The sequence below is a fragment of the Lepisma saccharinum genome, chromosome 21 (genome assembly GCF_977018435.1).
Source record: "Lepisma saccharinum chromosome 21, izLepSacc3.1, whole genome shotgun sequence".
NCBI classification, from domain to species: Eukaryota; Metazoa; Arthropoda; class Insecta; order Zygentoma; family Lepismatidae; genus Lepisma; species Lepisma saccharinum.
Window position 1 is genome coordinate 1,804,819 of NC_139249.1, and position 16,820 is coordinate 1,821,638.

The 16,820-nt window shown below is 38.0% G+C and overlaps 2 long non-coding RNA genes across 6 annotated transcripts in view; one reads left to right on the top strand and one right to left on the bottom strand.

The window, feature by feature from the left end:
* The window catches only part of LOC146003891 (uncharacterized), a 98,204-nt gene extending 96,195 nt beyond the window's left edge, over positions 1–2,009 (top strand). For all 3 annotated transcript variants that reach the window (XR_014443865.1, XR_014443864.1, XR_014443863.1), the window contains one exon: positions 1,273–2,009. This is a non-coding gene — a long non-coding RNA (uncharacterized LOC146003891). The remainder of the gene's footprint in view (positions 1–1,272) is intronic.
* An 11,385-nt stretch (positions 2,010–13,394) lies between these two features.
* LOC146004306 (uncharacterized) overlaps positions 13,395–16,820 on the bottom strand; it is a 75,677-nt gene continuing 72,251 nt past the window's right edge. For all 3 annotated transcript variants that reach the window (XR_014443913.1, XR_014443912.1, XR_014443914.1), the window contains 3 exons: positions 15,271–15,331; positions 14,084–14,206; positions 13,395–13,548 (listed from right to left, as the gene is read on the bottom strand). This is a non-coding gene — a long non-coding RNA (uncharacterized LOC146004306). The remainder of the gene's footprint in view (positions 13,549–14,083; positions 14,207–15,270; positions 15,332–16,820) is intronic.

Below are 16,820 nucleotides of genomic sequence, written 5' to 3' on the forward strand. Positions count from 1 at the left end.
AAACAAAACATTTTCGAGAATCTGCAGGCAGTGATTTGGGAATGGGGGGGGGGGGGTGAACTGCATCCTCAAGAATCTGTGCTATACAGGAAAGAAACCTGCGCTGGCATGTGGGGGGGAAGGAGCTTGTCAGTGTTGCCAGACCTATTGATTTCTCGGGAGAATTCCTTAATAAACTATTGCTATGAAACCTCCAATGGCCTGCTCATCTTACTTGAACATGGAGGGGAACTCCACCAAGCCATGAAAAGTCCTGTTTGAACTGTGAAATTGTGCCTCTACAGTAAGTATGACAATATGGATGGTGTGTACTCTACCTTACTAGGTAGAGTAAACACTGACTTCATAGCGTGAGCAAATTATGTGTATTTCCAGCAGATAGCATAAGCATTGCTATCTTCAATTATTGAGGAAGACATGCATTTTCTCATTATGGACGCATGCCCACCCCTTACAATAGCTGTACACCAGCAGATGGCAAATTTATTTGTTATTGTTAGCATTCACTTGAAAGGGAGCATGTTAGCTTCATCACTGAACACAACATTTTACCATTTCCTGTCATTAATATTCCTCGCGATAATAGAGGCATCGCAAACCCCTTGTGTCGGTGTTGAGAAAGGGCAAATTTCAGGTTGTTTTCCATTGCACTATCTCACCAGAAAATGCAGAAGAGATGAAAGACATTGGTCAGGTTCCCATGGCAGTTTACTTTCTTTTGTTTGAAACATGTCCACTCCTGAAATGGAGATCTTCTGTTTCTTTTCGCCAAACACAGGGTGCTGCCTTTAGCACCATTGTTACAGAAGTATCTGTGACGTTTACACCGTAAACAACGCGCGAGACTCTAGGTTATTCACAACCTGTCTCGTAGGTGTTGTGCACTTGCTATAGTTTTAGTTATTAAATGGCTTCCTGCTCGTCTACTGCATCTGAAAGGCCTTTAAGGGGCCAAGCACGGGAAATAGTTTATAATGTTGCAAAAAAATCTCCACAACCTTACTTATAACGTTGTCGTGTATTTTGAAAGGAGGAAAAAGTGCCATGCTAAGAGGTAAAATTATATTTTCTACACCAACTGGGAAAAAGTAGAGGTTTTATTGATCATTAGTTTCCAAAGAGATTTCACAGACTTTAAGACCAACGATGGGATATTGTTTACACTTATGTGTGGAATAGAAGCTTAGGTAGGTGCTTGCCGATACGGGCCTGTGTAGCACATGATAATTTGTTTGGTGATTAATTATTCCTTTCTCCTTTCTTTTGTTTCAGATTCTGACAAGAGGAAGGACGGGAGATTTACCATGGAAAAATTTAGCACCGTTCAACGAACTAAAATTGTGGAGCTTTACTTTGAAAACCAGAGGTCAATTGTTCTCACACAACAAGCATATTGCCACCATTTCAACGTCAGGACCGGACCATCGGAATCCATGATTCAATGCTTCAGACAACAGGGTTCAGTGAGCGACTTACCACGACGTCGGAGGACAACATCCAACGAGTGCAAGACAGTGTTGATGAGGATACACGAAGATGTTCTGGCAAGGACATCACTTCGGCAAATTCTGAAAAGCAATTTGCATCTCTATCCTTACAAAATCCAAATGGTGCAACACTTAACACAGAGATTATCGTCAACGACTTGCAGTTTGAGTACAGGAGTTGACCACAGAAAACAATTTCATCCACAGGTTGGTGATGAGTGACGAAGCACATTTTTCACTTAATGGCTTTGTTAACAGACAAAATTGTCAGTTTTGGGGCAGTGAAAACCCACACACCATGCATGAGCGCGAACTGCATCCTGTGAAGTGTGATGTGGCATGATGTCAGAAACGATGATTGGGCTGTACTGCTTTGAAGACCGTGAATGGTGATCGATATCGAAACATGATTGACACTATTGTGCATCCTGCAGCGGAGAACATGCCTGAGATGGGACCACGGCACATGCCTCAATTGAGCTTCTGAGGACCATTTTCGGCCATCACATAAACTGGACCTCACTCCGCTTGATTATTTTCTTTGGGGCTTCCTGAAGGACAAAGTGTTACGTGAACAAACCACAAACATTACAACAGCCCAAGGACAATATTCATGCAGAAATACGGGCACTCGGACCAGAAGTGTTGACCCCTGTCATGCATCATGTGCTACACAGGGCCCATAATGGCGGACACCTGCCTGAGATTATATTCCACACATAAGTGTAAACAATCTCCCATCCTTGGTCTTCAAGTCTGTGAAATCTCTTTGGAAACTAATGATCAATAAAAAGTTATTCAGTTATAACCCCTTCATGACTTTTGGCCCACCATGTAGTTGTAGACGAATTTACAAAATGTGTTATTAGATGTAAAATACACGAATGTTACGTTAACAAGAAAACAATACCTCCTGTAAACAAACTTTTGAAAGATGAAAATATTCTTCATTGTGGCAAGGAATATCTCTGGAAATTATTGAAAGGAATGGGATTAAAATTTTGCGTGATGATTGACACGTTTTCCACTTTAATCGAAAGACTTGCAAATGTCACGTGGAGAGCCATATATTTGAGATAGATCAGACACAATAAAAGAAATTTAGTTTACCTTGACAAAACTTATATCCATTCAACGCTATCTGTTTCATCTTACTGGCAGTCCGCAATAGAAATTGGAAATGTAAAAGCTACTGGAAAGGGCCCAAGATTAATTATAGTACATGCAGGTGGGGAACATGGGTTCGTTGAAAACAGTCTCTTGATTTTTCAATCAAAAAATAAAACTGAAGATTATCATGATGACATGAACTATGATAATTTTGCAAAATGGGTTCAAAACATGCTACTTCTGGATTTGCCTCCCAATTCTGTAGTTGTTCTAGACAATGCAAGTTACCATAATGTGCAGGATAACAATAAACAGACGTCATCATCTCTTAAACTGTTATGGACTGGCTTAGGCATAACAATGTTGCGTTCCAAGAACCTATAAGTAAGGCCGAGCTCATGCTATTAGTTAAGCATGTAACAGATTGTTGAGATGTCCGAAAAGAATTACGAAAAGAACTATAAACACCCCTCCTGAAAGTAGACTGTCTTGTGGGAAACAGCAGTGTCAGTTGCTTTTGGTGCGAAGAAGAGTAGCGAGCGAGCGTGGAAAACCGTTGGAAGGCCGTGCAGTTTTCTTCGTGTTAAGACTGAAAATGTAGTCTTGTCGACTGAACGGTAGTTCGCAATCACGTTAAGAAGAAGTTAAAACTCTGAATCGGTGACTGTCCGTCGTTAGTTTTCGATATCCACGAAAACTGTAGGGTCTAAGTTGGTTGGCCCGGAAGCTGGAAACGTGTGCCCAGAAGCATGGGTCTGAGATGATGACGTGATCATCTCGAAAGGATTTTGTTAGCTCTTCCAGAGAGTTTTCTTCTAATTGGATCCGAGTTTGCAGAAAGGAAAGTGAAGTGAAAAAGTTAGTGCTAAAGTGAGACGTGATTACTTTGATAATAAAGAGAGCTCTCGTAATCAGTGATTAAAGTGGTTCTTACAAAAGGGTGAAAGAAAAGCGCTATTCAGAAAAAAAGTAGAGATCTCAAAACAGGCTAGCCTTTGGTCATGTAAGTAAATGTAGTAATATTCAGTAATTATTTTAAACTCAATTTTTTATAAGTGTGTGTAGCTACAGAAATTTATTTTGTTTTTTCAATACAATCCAAAGTGCCGCTTTAATCCTCCTATTAAGTTGACTTTTATAAACCGAGGACAAGCGGGAACTCAGCGGCCTTTCACTTTAATTTTTTTATAATTGTTTACTAAAGGTTATTCTTTAATAAATGTAATTTTTATTGGATACGCAACTTGAGAGTATTAATAAAACCTGAAAAGAAATTGTTTCCCGCTGAACGAAAGCAAGAAACGACGCAAAATCCAGTTTTATCGTTCCACTTACAAGATAAACAAATTGTTTGTTTATGTCATACTGTTGTGCGTTTGCCACCGTATCATCCGGACTTGTTTGGGGTGACATAAATGGTAGAGTCAGTGAGTGACTATCTGAATCCCTGCAAATTAAACATCAACTTTGTGAAAAGTTATTCTTACAATCCGAGGGGAATGCCAAAAGTTTTTAGCTCTGCCCACAAAAATCATCCAACTGAACCAGACATTTACACTTTTTCAAAGTACTCTCCATGGACACGAATACACTTTTGCATCCTTTGAAACCACTTAGAAAATTGTTCATTCCACACACTTTTGGCAATGTTGTTCACAGCCTCCAAATAAGCAGCAATGGCGTCATCATCAGATGAAAAGCGACATCCACGCAACTGTTCTTTCACTTTGGGGAACACAAAGAAATCGCACAAGGCCAGGTCCAGCGAATAGGGTGGATGTGGCAACACTGACTCCTTCGCGGCTCAAAAGGTCTACGGTTCTTGCAGCACTGTGGGAACTTGCATTGTCATGATGCAGCAACAGATGACCAAGTTTTGATCTTGTGTGCTGGGACTTCCATTTTGTGAACACATTGGGAAGGCAAACTGTTGAGTACTAGTCAGAATTCACAGTACGCAGATTTTCAAGTGGAACTGTCGCAACATGTCTCTTCCGTGAAAAAAAAGATGCCACCATTTTCTTTCCAACACTTCGAGCTCTCTTCACTTTTGTTGGGGGTTCTTCATTCTCGAAGCACCACACTTGCATCTGCTGCTTTGTAAGTGGATCGTAATGGTAAATCCAAGTTTCGTCACCCATGACGAGGTTGTAAACATCATGACTTACACCTTGGTTGAATTTCTCCAACATAAATTCACACCACTCCACCCTCCCCTCTTTTTCCATTTCCGTGAGTGAATGTGGGACCAAGTGTTCATGCACAATTGTCTGTGCTGCTGTTGACCCAAAGTTGAGAGTCGTTTCTATCAAAAAAAAATGGGATCATCTTTCACCATTTGCCTCACAGCTTCCATGTTTTCGGGTGTCACTGCAGTGTTAGGCCGTCCGGCACGAGGTTCATTTTCAAGTGACACCCGACCCCTTTAAATTCTCGAAACCAATTTCGAACACTGGCCCGTGAAGGGGCAGATTCCCCTAAAGTATTCACTAAACTTTCAATGCACTGCTATGCGGTTAAGCCTTTTTTTTAATCGAACAAAATCATGGCACGAAAGTCACGTCTTGACAGCTCCATGACTAACAGCAACAATGGATGACGCACGCTGCTTTATCGCTCTTACCTCTCACCCCACTATCGCTGACTCACTCTAGCCATTGTTTGCTCAAGGTCAATAAACATCTGGCTGTCAAATGCAACACATGCACAGTTGCTGCGATGTTACATTATTGCATGCTCCTCGTATTCAGTGGAAAAAGTGTTGTGACCATGTAATTAAAATTGAAAATGAGTACTGGAGAAATGACGCTGTTGATGAACTCATATCTTTGAACGGGGAATCATCTGAGTTTACATTAAAGGTAGGTACGTAGAATTTATTATTTTATCTTTTAACATCTAAATGTAATCATGAATCTTCAATGAAGATAGTGGAATACTGACAGCTTTCCCCACGCCCCCCTCATCATATGCAGACACACTGTTTTATTGTATTGGTGGGTACAAAACAGGGGCGTAAATAGTGCCAGGAACCATCGAAAATTCCCTAAGTGTAATTTTAGGAGTATATATATATATTAAATGCAGTAGCATAAATAACGAATAAAGCATGTGAGTGTTAATAACAAGAATTTTCCTAGAGAACCAAGCGGCATAGATAATTACAAAAGGAAATAATGCACCCCCCTCCCCGTAGTTGCTTCAAAATAATTAATTTTCTACAAAATTATATAGCGGCATGGACATCCAGAAGGAAGTGCAAGGATGGTCGCACCCCATCTGGAAAATGAATGTTGACATTCCCCGTAGTTGCTTCAAAATAATTAATTTTCTACAAAATTATATAGCGGCATGGACATCCAGAAGGAAGTGCAAGGATGGTCGCACCCCATCTGGAAAATGAATGTTGACATTGAAATTATCAACTGAAATAGTAAGTACTTTAAACTCAAGTGCTGTTTCCTGAGAGGGCAACATTATTACGGGGTAATATCCCTCGCTGGAAGAAATCTGTGGACGTCCTTCATCCACTACTATTAATTCACCGGATTTTGTAGCAAATGATCTGGTTTCCCAAGGAACAACTTCCAGTTTTTTCAAGTCTGACCTGGCAACACTGCCCCCGAGCACCGATAACGGCAGGGAAGATGCATGAACGCTTTTTCCTTGTGGTCGAGCTATAGCCATGCATAGGGGCAGCTTGACAAAATGCACAGCTGCATCAGATGGCAGGTTACTTTTCCCAGTGGTTCCCAACCTTTTCAAGACGACGACAGTGTTTTTTTTAGGATGATGCCCAGTGACAAGAAATTTATTCATAAATTATTTTAAAAAGTTCATATTAACATGATAATTAAAAGGTGATTATGGTGCAATCATAAAAACTGAATGTAAATTACTTATAAGTCACTGGAGTAGCTAATAAATTAGCATAAGAGTTCCTCAGGCCATCATCAAATTAATCTGAACTGAATTTTTACATTTTCCTTTCTGACCAAAAATTTGTAAAATTTATTAATGTATTATTATAAATTCATTGCTTTTAATTGTGTTGCTAGTAATTGAAACCGCACTCACATATAGAACTCAGCTAAGCAGGGAAACAGATTGTATCACTACGCACACCACATATTTATATATGCTATGTAATTTATTCAATAAACACTAGTTCAATTCTAATATTTTGAATCTAAATACCCAGCACTCTAATAGTAGTTAAGCGTACTAAAAAAAAATAAACTTTGTTTATTTTATCAGATTACAAGTGAGTTTTTTAAGGCAAGTTATTCTACTGAGACTTTTGTTGCGGTTTTCTGTCCGTAAGTTTGTTAAATCTGGGATGAATTAAAATGATAGCCAAATGGATAGTCAGGAAGTTGCAGGGTTTTGTCAATTGAGAAAAGCAACTATATTACTTCTTGAATTCGATTTTCTAACATGCCTGCGACGACCACAGTGGCACAACCACAAGGAAGCAGTGGTCATTGCCCTCAACCATTTACGGAAACCAAGTCAGGGACAGATGGAATACCTGTGTTGCTGCAGCCATGAACCTTCAGGTTTAAGGCTAGAGAGTTAGGTAATATTACAACGATAAGGTTAGTGTCAACACACGGTTTCGCTCAGGGCAATCTTTTAGAAAATCCACACAAATAATACTTTTTCTTATGAATTGTATTTGATAAATTATTGCAATTTCAAGATGCTTAATAAATATTTCTGAAGACCCTAGTTGGCTCCGATAGGCCAAAAGTATGACAAGGTTCAAATCATCTATTGCAACAGCAGCACATTCAAAATCTAATTCTGAGCTTGTCAACTTATGCTGCAATTGTCCAATGTTTCCTTGAAGAGCGCAAGGTCGCCCCCCTCCCCCATTCGAGCTTTGCATGCTACTTCCGGGGTTACATTAAATCCTATTTTAATGTATTCCTTCCCATTTCTTAAACATTTTCCCCCACAACTCATCGATATTCCTGTCATCTCTGTTTAATTTATTCTGTCTTCCCTTACATATATACGACCCTTCTTATAGGTTTTTCCTCTTCCGTAAGCACTTTCTGTTGGTGATTACATGGCCTTCGTCAAGGATATGTTTGGAGAGCCCCATCTTGGGAACCCCCTCCCTTATATACCTGTTGCGCTCCCCCCCCCACATATTCCTTGCTGCATTCGCAAACTATTCCGTACACACCCTCGTTTATTTCTTTCTCTTTTTTATACGCTGTGAAATGCTTTTGGAGCTCTCATCCCACACCTTATGCCATATCCTCTTACAAGTCTTTCGATTTTCCGGGATGCCTATATATTTAAATTCCCCCTCTCTATATCCATTCGATTTCTTTACGTAAATCAGCTTGGTTATTACATAATCTGTGTGCCTGCAGGAAGAAGTTTTGGAATACGTTATTCTTTGTTGATATATAGATGTCCCGATAGTGCCTTATGATGAACCCCTATGTAAACTTTCTTTCCCTGTAGTTGAATTGCCAGGTCTAAGAAACTAATCTTATGGTCATCCATCTCTTCTTTAGTGAATTTTATCCTTTCCTCTTGCTCCCCTAGGGTTTCAAATAGTTTCTCTACCTCCTCCTCTTCCCCAACGTATAATTTAATTCCCCTGTTCATGAGGCTAAGAGCTGTCTTTTCAATAATAAAGTAATGGGTTCTAGATTTTTAATGTTTGTAACCACATACCTTTTACCAATCCTATACCTATGGAGAGTTCGACGTGGTTATGATTTATACATAAACAGGGTTCCCACGCAAACTCCAAATCCCCTGAGTTTTCGAGAGTATTGAATGCACAGTAAATGACTACTATAATTTTACAATGGCCTCGTCCATTTCCCCTCAGTCATACCGTCCTTACCTTCTTTATTACTGTTGTTTTCTGGTGCAAATAACACTTCTTTGCATGTAATTAAGAACAAAGATGACCAGTCTTCTAGAACTCTGAAACAATTTCCAACATTAAAAATATTTTCACACTTTTCATTGACTGTTTATAAATAGATACAATAATAAGTTACCGAGACTGAAATATAAAACAAGAAAATGTACTTAATGTCTGATACAGCAAATTAAGAAAATTTACTCAGAAGCTTCAAGTTTTTTTTTAATAGCCTTTGCATCTTTTGTTGTTTGGCTTGTAAAGCCTGGATCTCACTTGCTTTACGTTTCTCATCTTCTGCAATGGTTCTTTGTATGTAATATGTGCACCTTTAACACTCTGGATCATATATTTGCTTAATTCTAATTTGACACTCCTCCTACCACTTTCACTGCATCGCCACAACAGACTCGTTCTTTGAAGTTTTCTATTAAAACCTGCTTATTTACAGAAAACCCACTTTCCAGATATGCATTGTCATGTGACAAAATCAGCTTAACAGTGCCCCATAACTCAGAAGTATGTGGTGAAAGGTGGTAATACGTATGGTTGAAATAGCGAAAACATATGCTTGTACCCTTTAGGGCAAGGTTCAGGAGCCACCCTGATCATTTTAAGTTGTCTTGATTTCCTAAGGATCTGCTGCTGCTTTTTGTAAAAAGTTCATACATATACACAACAATCAATCTCCACCATATGTGAAGAAATATTCTCATTAGTTCCTTCAACACCGTAAAAAAAAATATATTGTTCCTTTTCGACTGCCCTTTGAAGTAGTGTGTCTACCTTCACTTGATTTTTGGCTCCATCTGGAAATGCCTTCTCTCTCCCTTGAGATCTTTGTACATCTGTTCACAATGGTGAACTGAATATGCTAAAAACTAATGTTATGGCTAAATAAACACTTTCGTTGAAATAGATATTTTTTTTTTTGTCCCTAAGGGGAGCTATATGTGAAATATTTATTCATAATCAGCCTCTTGATACTCTGTTTCTTCCCCAGTGGTTACCGACTAGGAATGATACTCTATCTGCTTTGAAAGTTATTTTTCCACATCTACAAAGTATTTTATTACCTATAATTGTATCTATTTTTGAGGAAGGAGATGCCAAAGTAGGAAATAAAGGAAGTTAAGTGGCTTAGCATCCACTTCTGCCATAAATTTTACTTTCTGGTCTCCATGGTTGACCTGATGTTTGTATGAAGCAGGGCTTGAAAAATCCTGGCAGCTAGGGATCTTATGCTGATTCTAAGTTCAAATTAACCCTTTAAGTACCACACTTTTTCTTTTGATTTTATTGACTGAAATTCTGATTGGATATGATAAGGGGGTTGTTTTAAAGTGATCCACGCAGCAATAAAAAATTTACCTGTTACCAGTTTCATATAAATAACTGTCCTAAAAATAGGACGCTGGTACAATAGGGTATCACACTCAACATATGCACCTTTCTGACAGAACCTAAGATGATATAAGAAGTTTCAAAGCTTGGTTAAAAGTTGTATTACTACGTCTCTGTTTATTGATTATTACATTTGATACACACGATACACATACATTTTCAAATAATAAGAAATGGAAACAATACATATATGAAACTCTGGTTGCTTATTGTGTGTGGTAAGATGTGAAACAATCTTTGCACAATGTTACCTGACATTTCTCACAAAATGTTAAGGGTTTAGATTTGCAGTTCAGTCCTTGGCATCTTCTTTGTTTATCTCTTCGCACAACATAATGTCCAATGCCATCATACCTCACATCTTGAAATGTGGATTGTGATGATGTTTTCGTGGGTTTTCCAAATGCAGATGGACGTCCTTGTCCTGCCTTCAAATATGCCACTGCAATTGATCTTCTGTATTCCAGCAAGTCCATTCCTGATTGCGATACCTTTCTGTACAAAATCCACGAATTTACAACTGCCATGTCAAGCATTCTTGTAAACAGACACCAATACCATTTTTTACCTCGAACAGAAGCATTGTATTTGCTTACGAGCCAGTCGAGGTGGTCAACGCCACCCATGTTTTTATTATATGTCTTTACAATATGTGGCTGAGGGATGGAAATTTTCGCTCTAGCTGTTCTGTTCCATCGTGATGTTTGACACAATGGCCCAATAGTATCAAAGTTGGTACCGATAGCAACACATTTATTATCGTTCCACTCGACAAATGTATATCTCCTTCCACATCAAAATAGTAATCAAATGTGCCCCTTGCATCTTTACTCAATTCTTTTTAATCCTTCAAGGGACACTTAACTAAGGCGATTCTGTCTCAACGTACCTGTAGCTCTAATGCCTTTGTCTTGCAAGTGCACAAGTAAGTCTCTGCTGGTAAATAAATTATCAAAAAATACCCAGTAGCTGTTTGGCTCTTGAATTGGTTCCAACATATTGAGCACAACACGGGAACCCAAAACTAAGTCTTCTCTTTCATTGTGTGCTATGTCTTTGCCACAATATAGGTCAAAATTAAAGCAGTATCCACTTTCACCACACAAAGCCCACATCTTATATCCAAATCGAATTGGTTTTCACCCGAATTAATTGCTTCAGTCCATGGCGGCCATAATATTTCACTATCATTTCATCCACTGACAAATATTTCTCGAATATACCCCACCTTCGGAATTTCTCATTCACAGCATCCAATAGTGGACGGATTTTGAAACCACGATCATCTTTGAATTCGTTCACTTTGCTGTTATCATTGAAGTGTATAAAACTCTTAATTTTGAGATACTTATTTCTTGGCATGGCCTTTCTCACAATATCTACACATAAATCATCATCTTCACTCCAAAAGTGCTTCTCACTCGGCACCTTGTGATAGCCTGATAGTAACAGAATCCCTAAGAATCGCTTTAACTCATCAACTGATAGAGAAAACTGCAATTCGTTTTTTATTTCTGTTGCATACTTCACAGACTGTGTAGTAATCAAATTCAAAACATCGCAATCGAAAAACATTTCAAAAACTTGAAGCGGAGATTTGCCTGCCAATGTAGTTTCCATATCGGCTGCCTGTGATTCTGCACAAAGACCTTCAACTTGCAATTTGGTGTACACTGGGTCACATTTTCTCCAATTTACCTCACATGTTGATAGCTGCCTCTTCTTCACTCCCCCTCGTAACTTTCTACTTTTGCTGCAACCAGGTGTATGGATTTCTTCAGGTTCTTCCACATTTAAAGAAGAAGATTCCGTGTTTTCTTCATTTGGTACAATTTGCAAGAGTAACTCACCAGGAACATCTGCAACCTCCACATCATTTATTTGATCATCTTCAAAAATATCTTCATTGCTGATGATGTCATTATCGGGAGGCAGAACCACCACACTCAGTTCTGCAGAGTTGTCAGCTACGGCTGGATCAAGGAGAATATCCTTTATTTCACTTGCTGTAAGCCCCTTCCTAAACATGTCGACAAAGGTAAGATGATGGGTAACTGGCACTGTAACATGCAAGCTGTTACCTCCTGACATGCAAAAATCACAATGGCTTTGCATACGCAGCTACTCGTTTGTCTTCTGTTGCAACGAAGCTAGAGACATCTGTGAGGAAAAAGATGAAATTGATACCTTTAAGTTCCAGCGTCCTATAAATAGGACAGCAAACTTCATTACCATTCCACAAAGACAAAAACCTCGTGGGTTTGAGATATTCTTCATATAAATCGTATGGAGACCCTTTCAAAGTTATATATAGCATTTTTACACGCCCACTGCTTATTGTTTGCAAACTAGATGAATGAAACTGATAGCATGACATAGTACTAAATATTGCTTTAATTAACTGTACTTTTACTTCTGCTGTTCTCAACCCAAATTGTTATCTTTATTTATGAACATAGTTATTAATATGCTTTATTGAATAATAAAACAATTGCTTGTTCATAAACTTAGTTTTACATTTAATAAAAATTAAGAAATCAACTGTCCTATTTATAGGACGCTGGTACATAATGGGTTAATGTTGTGAACATAGTCTTTAATAATTTTTTACTCTTTGTCCCCCAACACCCCATTTCCTTAAGTTTTGAATATAGTGTGTTTCAAATGTAGCACAACTTTTTAATGCTTAAAATTATGTCAAGAGTTGGTATTATTAAAGATTAGGCACCCACAGGAATTTTCAGTGAAAAATGCAGGCCTTTGGCACACTATAATTTCTCTGTCTGTATATTGTTGAAAATTAACAAGAGTAATGTAATGATATGTTTAGTGCAGAAAAAAAAGTGGTATAAATATGCATTTTGTGACAAAGTGCAGTATTTGGTAGTTTGCTGGTGTGAAGTTTTGAAGAAAATTTTCTATTTTGGTACCCTTAAGTTAAATCTACCATCACATTAATTTTGCAATCTGACAGTGAAGGCTGAGAGGAGAAGACGAGACTGGTTTGAAAGTGGCAAATACAATTGAGAGATGCATTAAAATGAATTTCAGAAGGCAAAGATTTGGTGCATAAAATGTGAAAACAGATAAGCAAGTCAATTACTTACTGTGTTTAAATTTGGAGGTACTGTATTTTTATTTAGCACATAATAAATGAATGAAAAATTGTGTGTGTGTGTTTTAATGCCTGTCCTCTCTACCTAACTGTCTTCAATACCTTTGTGTGTTTGAATGCCCGTACCCCTCTACCTAACTGTCTTTATTACCTGTGTGTGTATTAATGCCCACACCCCTCTAAGTGTATTTATTAATAATAATAATGGATGTAATATTGTATATACTAGGGTTGACGAAAAATAAGTCCAAAAAACATGCTTTTAAAAGTTAATAAAAAGAGTGTCCGGTACAAGGATATGAAAATGAAACATTTAAAAGATTTAAGATGTGTTTATTGGGGATCAAAATACTATACAGAACATTGAACATATCAGGTGCTCTATGTCAGTGGCAACTAGGTATTTGGAACTAAGTGGTTCAGGCTCAGTTCAAAGTACTTTTACATTAGTCACATAGCATATACGTTTCATAACAACTTTCCTTAATTCTTCATTGTGGGTGCCAAATAGTCTTGCTTGAGAAATCCCCCTCCCAGACCTGGAACAAAAAAAAAATCACAATTAGTTATCCATCAGTAAAGCAGTGTTACAAATTTAAATACAGAAAAAGTTCATTACATACCCATCTGTCCAATTACATTCATTATTAAGGCACTTTGATAGAGGGTACAGACACATTTAATTATTCCTTCTAGAGGGAATGGGTATTGTGAAGTTTAAAAATTCCACTTCATGCACAGTAAGGCTAATCAGGACTGCACCTACAATTCAAGGTCATTTGCTTCCACAAATGTTTCTAAACTTGGTACCTTTGTAATAAAAGGGTCACACTGCACCATCAGGGAAGAACCCTATATACATTCTAAAAGTTTGATGGGATGATAGACCCTGTAGCATTATTTATTTTTCAGCATTAAGTTGATTTCATACAATTGTAGTACGGTACAATTTTGAAAATCTATATTTTTGTACCAAGCAACAGATCCCACTCACCACCTGATGTTTATATACAGTATAGGATTCATCACAGCCTTGATTTCAAATGAATGTCATCAACATATAAGATGGCTTACCCAATTTAATTCCCTTCCAGAGGATGCATCACAGGACATGAGTGTAATATATCCACTAAAAGTGGTGAGAATAGTCTTCTTTCTCGAAATATCCTCCTTGGGTGTTGGTTGAATCTCCCATACCTGAAACAAAGAAATTCACAATTACAAGGCTTGTCTGCAAAGTAAAGATACAAACAAACACATTTGCACTTCAGGGGAAAAATGTGTAACACTGGCAGTGATCGATACTACGAGGATTGGGAGTGAGTAGTCAATGCAAAGCGACTACCACCTGTTCCTGTACCTTAAGAAAAATCTTTGTGGAAAACACTTTGCCAAAGACGATGAAGTCAGGGAAGAAGTCAAAACTTGGTTCCAGATGCAGGCGGTGGATTTCTACGATTGAGGGATAGAAAAACTTGTTCCGTGTCTGAACAAATGTTTGGAAGAAATAGCCTCTGTATCAGTGTAACTTTAGTTGCGAACAATACATTTCTTATTTTTGGTTTGTATACATGACAGTTACAAATTGAAATTGAGAAAGTGACACCAAAAACTGGCTGATTTATGAACTTTAAACATACATTTGCAACATCAGAAAAATCTTCTGCAACATAGATCACAAATCAAATGATCATTTTATGGACAAATTCAATATATAATTAGATCTCTTGAAAAGTCCTAAAGTTGCAGCAGTAAAAAAAAAATTATGGTTTAATAGTTCAGAGTATTGCAAAAAGGTTTTCATACCAGAAAATATCAGCCCACTCACCACCTGATGTTTATATACAGTATTTGCTTTGTGACAATTAGTTACCTATCATTGTACATGTGAATAAAGGACTGTTAAATTCCTCATGCATCGACCCTACTATACATTAATACAGTGAAGATGTGTACAGGCATAAAGACACTTTCAAATGAAAATTCCTGTAAGGAATAAATGTGTTTTTGCTTATGCCCTCTAGAGGGAATGGAACAAAAATGGTTATTGGGAAGTTTACAACTAATTTGCTGCTTTCTAGAGCACTCCACGTATCAAAAGCTGGGACCCTTTTCTTACATGCTATCGGGGGAAATATGAATTTATATTTTTGTACACACCAACATAGCCCACTCACCACCTGGTGTTTATATACAGTATTGGCTTCATCACAGCCCTGATTTCAAACTAATGGCGTGAACATACATTAAAGACTGCTTACCCAATTGAATTCCCTTTCAGAGGGCTCCATGCTTCCATTTCCCACGTATCCAATCCAACACCTGTAACAAACAATTATTACATGTAGATCACTTACTTTACAATTAGGAACCAGCTAAATGCTAAGAGTGATTTGTTCCATATACTTAGCATTATTATTTCACCCTTGTTTATAGTATATGAAGTCCCTCTCTTCCAAATTATGTATAAAAAGTCAGTCCCTCTTAATATCTCTACTGAATTATGCATAAAAAGCCAATGCCTAATATCTCTTCTGAAAGAAATGTACAAACTCCCTCCCTCTGCTCAATGGGGATGTATAAAATCAATGCCACTAATGAATTATGCATACAAAATCCCCCCGGTCTTCAGTGGAGTGTACATTCCATCCAAAATCTCTACTGAACAATGTATACAAAATCCCCCCGCAGACTCTGTAATATCTATATAAAGTCAATGCCTCTAATATCTCTACTTAAATATTCATATCAAGTCCCCCCCTCTTTTTAATGCCTATCCCCGGCCAGTTCAAATACGGGAACTTTTCTAATGTTGGAAGCGGCCCCGGCGCCCACTCAGCATCGAATAACATGGGTACCTGGGGGGTAAAGATGGTCAGGGGCATGGTGCTGATCACATCATCCCCACTCACGACCGGATCAAGAAATTGTGGAGCGTTACCCCCACACCCCCTATACGCCTTCATGGCATGGTGCTAAGCACAGGGGAACACTACTTTTTTTTACTTTTACTATAATATTTCTACAAAATAATGTACATCAAGTCCCTCTCAAATTGAGAGTATTTGAAAATAAGATCCTTAGGAAAATCTTTGGACCTAAAAGGGATGAGGAGACAGGTGAGTGGAGAAGGTTACATAATTTAGAACTACATAATTTGTATTCATGTCCAGATATTATTAGAATAATTAAATCAAGAAGACTTAGGTGGGCAGGCCATGTGGCACGAATGGGAGATGGAAGAGGAGTTTACAGGATTCTTGTTGGGAAACCTGATGGTAAGAGACCTGTAGGAAGGCCAAGACGAAGATGGAGGGACAACGTTGAGATGGACCTAAAGGAAATCGGTAGGGATGGAAAAGAGTATATAGAACTTGCTCAAGATAGGGAAAGATGGAAGGCCTGTGTTGCTGCAGCCATGAACCTTCGGGTTTAAGAAGGCTAGGGAGTTAGTTAGTCCCTCTTTCTAATATCTATATAAAGTCACTCCCTCTCATCAATGGTGTATAAACTCATTCATCCAATATCTCTGTCTCCCATATCAGTACTGAATTATTCATATAAAGATCCTCCTTCTCTTTAATGGTGAGTATAAAGTCACTGCCTCTAATATTTCTACTGAATTATTCACAAAGTTACTGCTCTATATTATTTATATATAGTTCCTCCCTCTTCTGAATGCTGAGTATAAATTCTATATCTAATATCTCTACTGTATTATTTATATAAAGTGCCTCTCCTCAATTGTGTGTATAATGTCTGTCTCTAATATCTCTACTGAATTATTCACATAAGTCACTCCCTCTCCTCA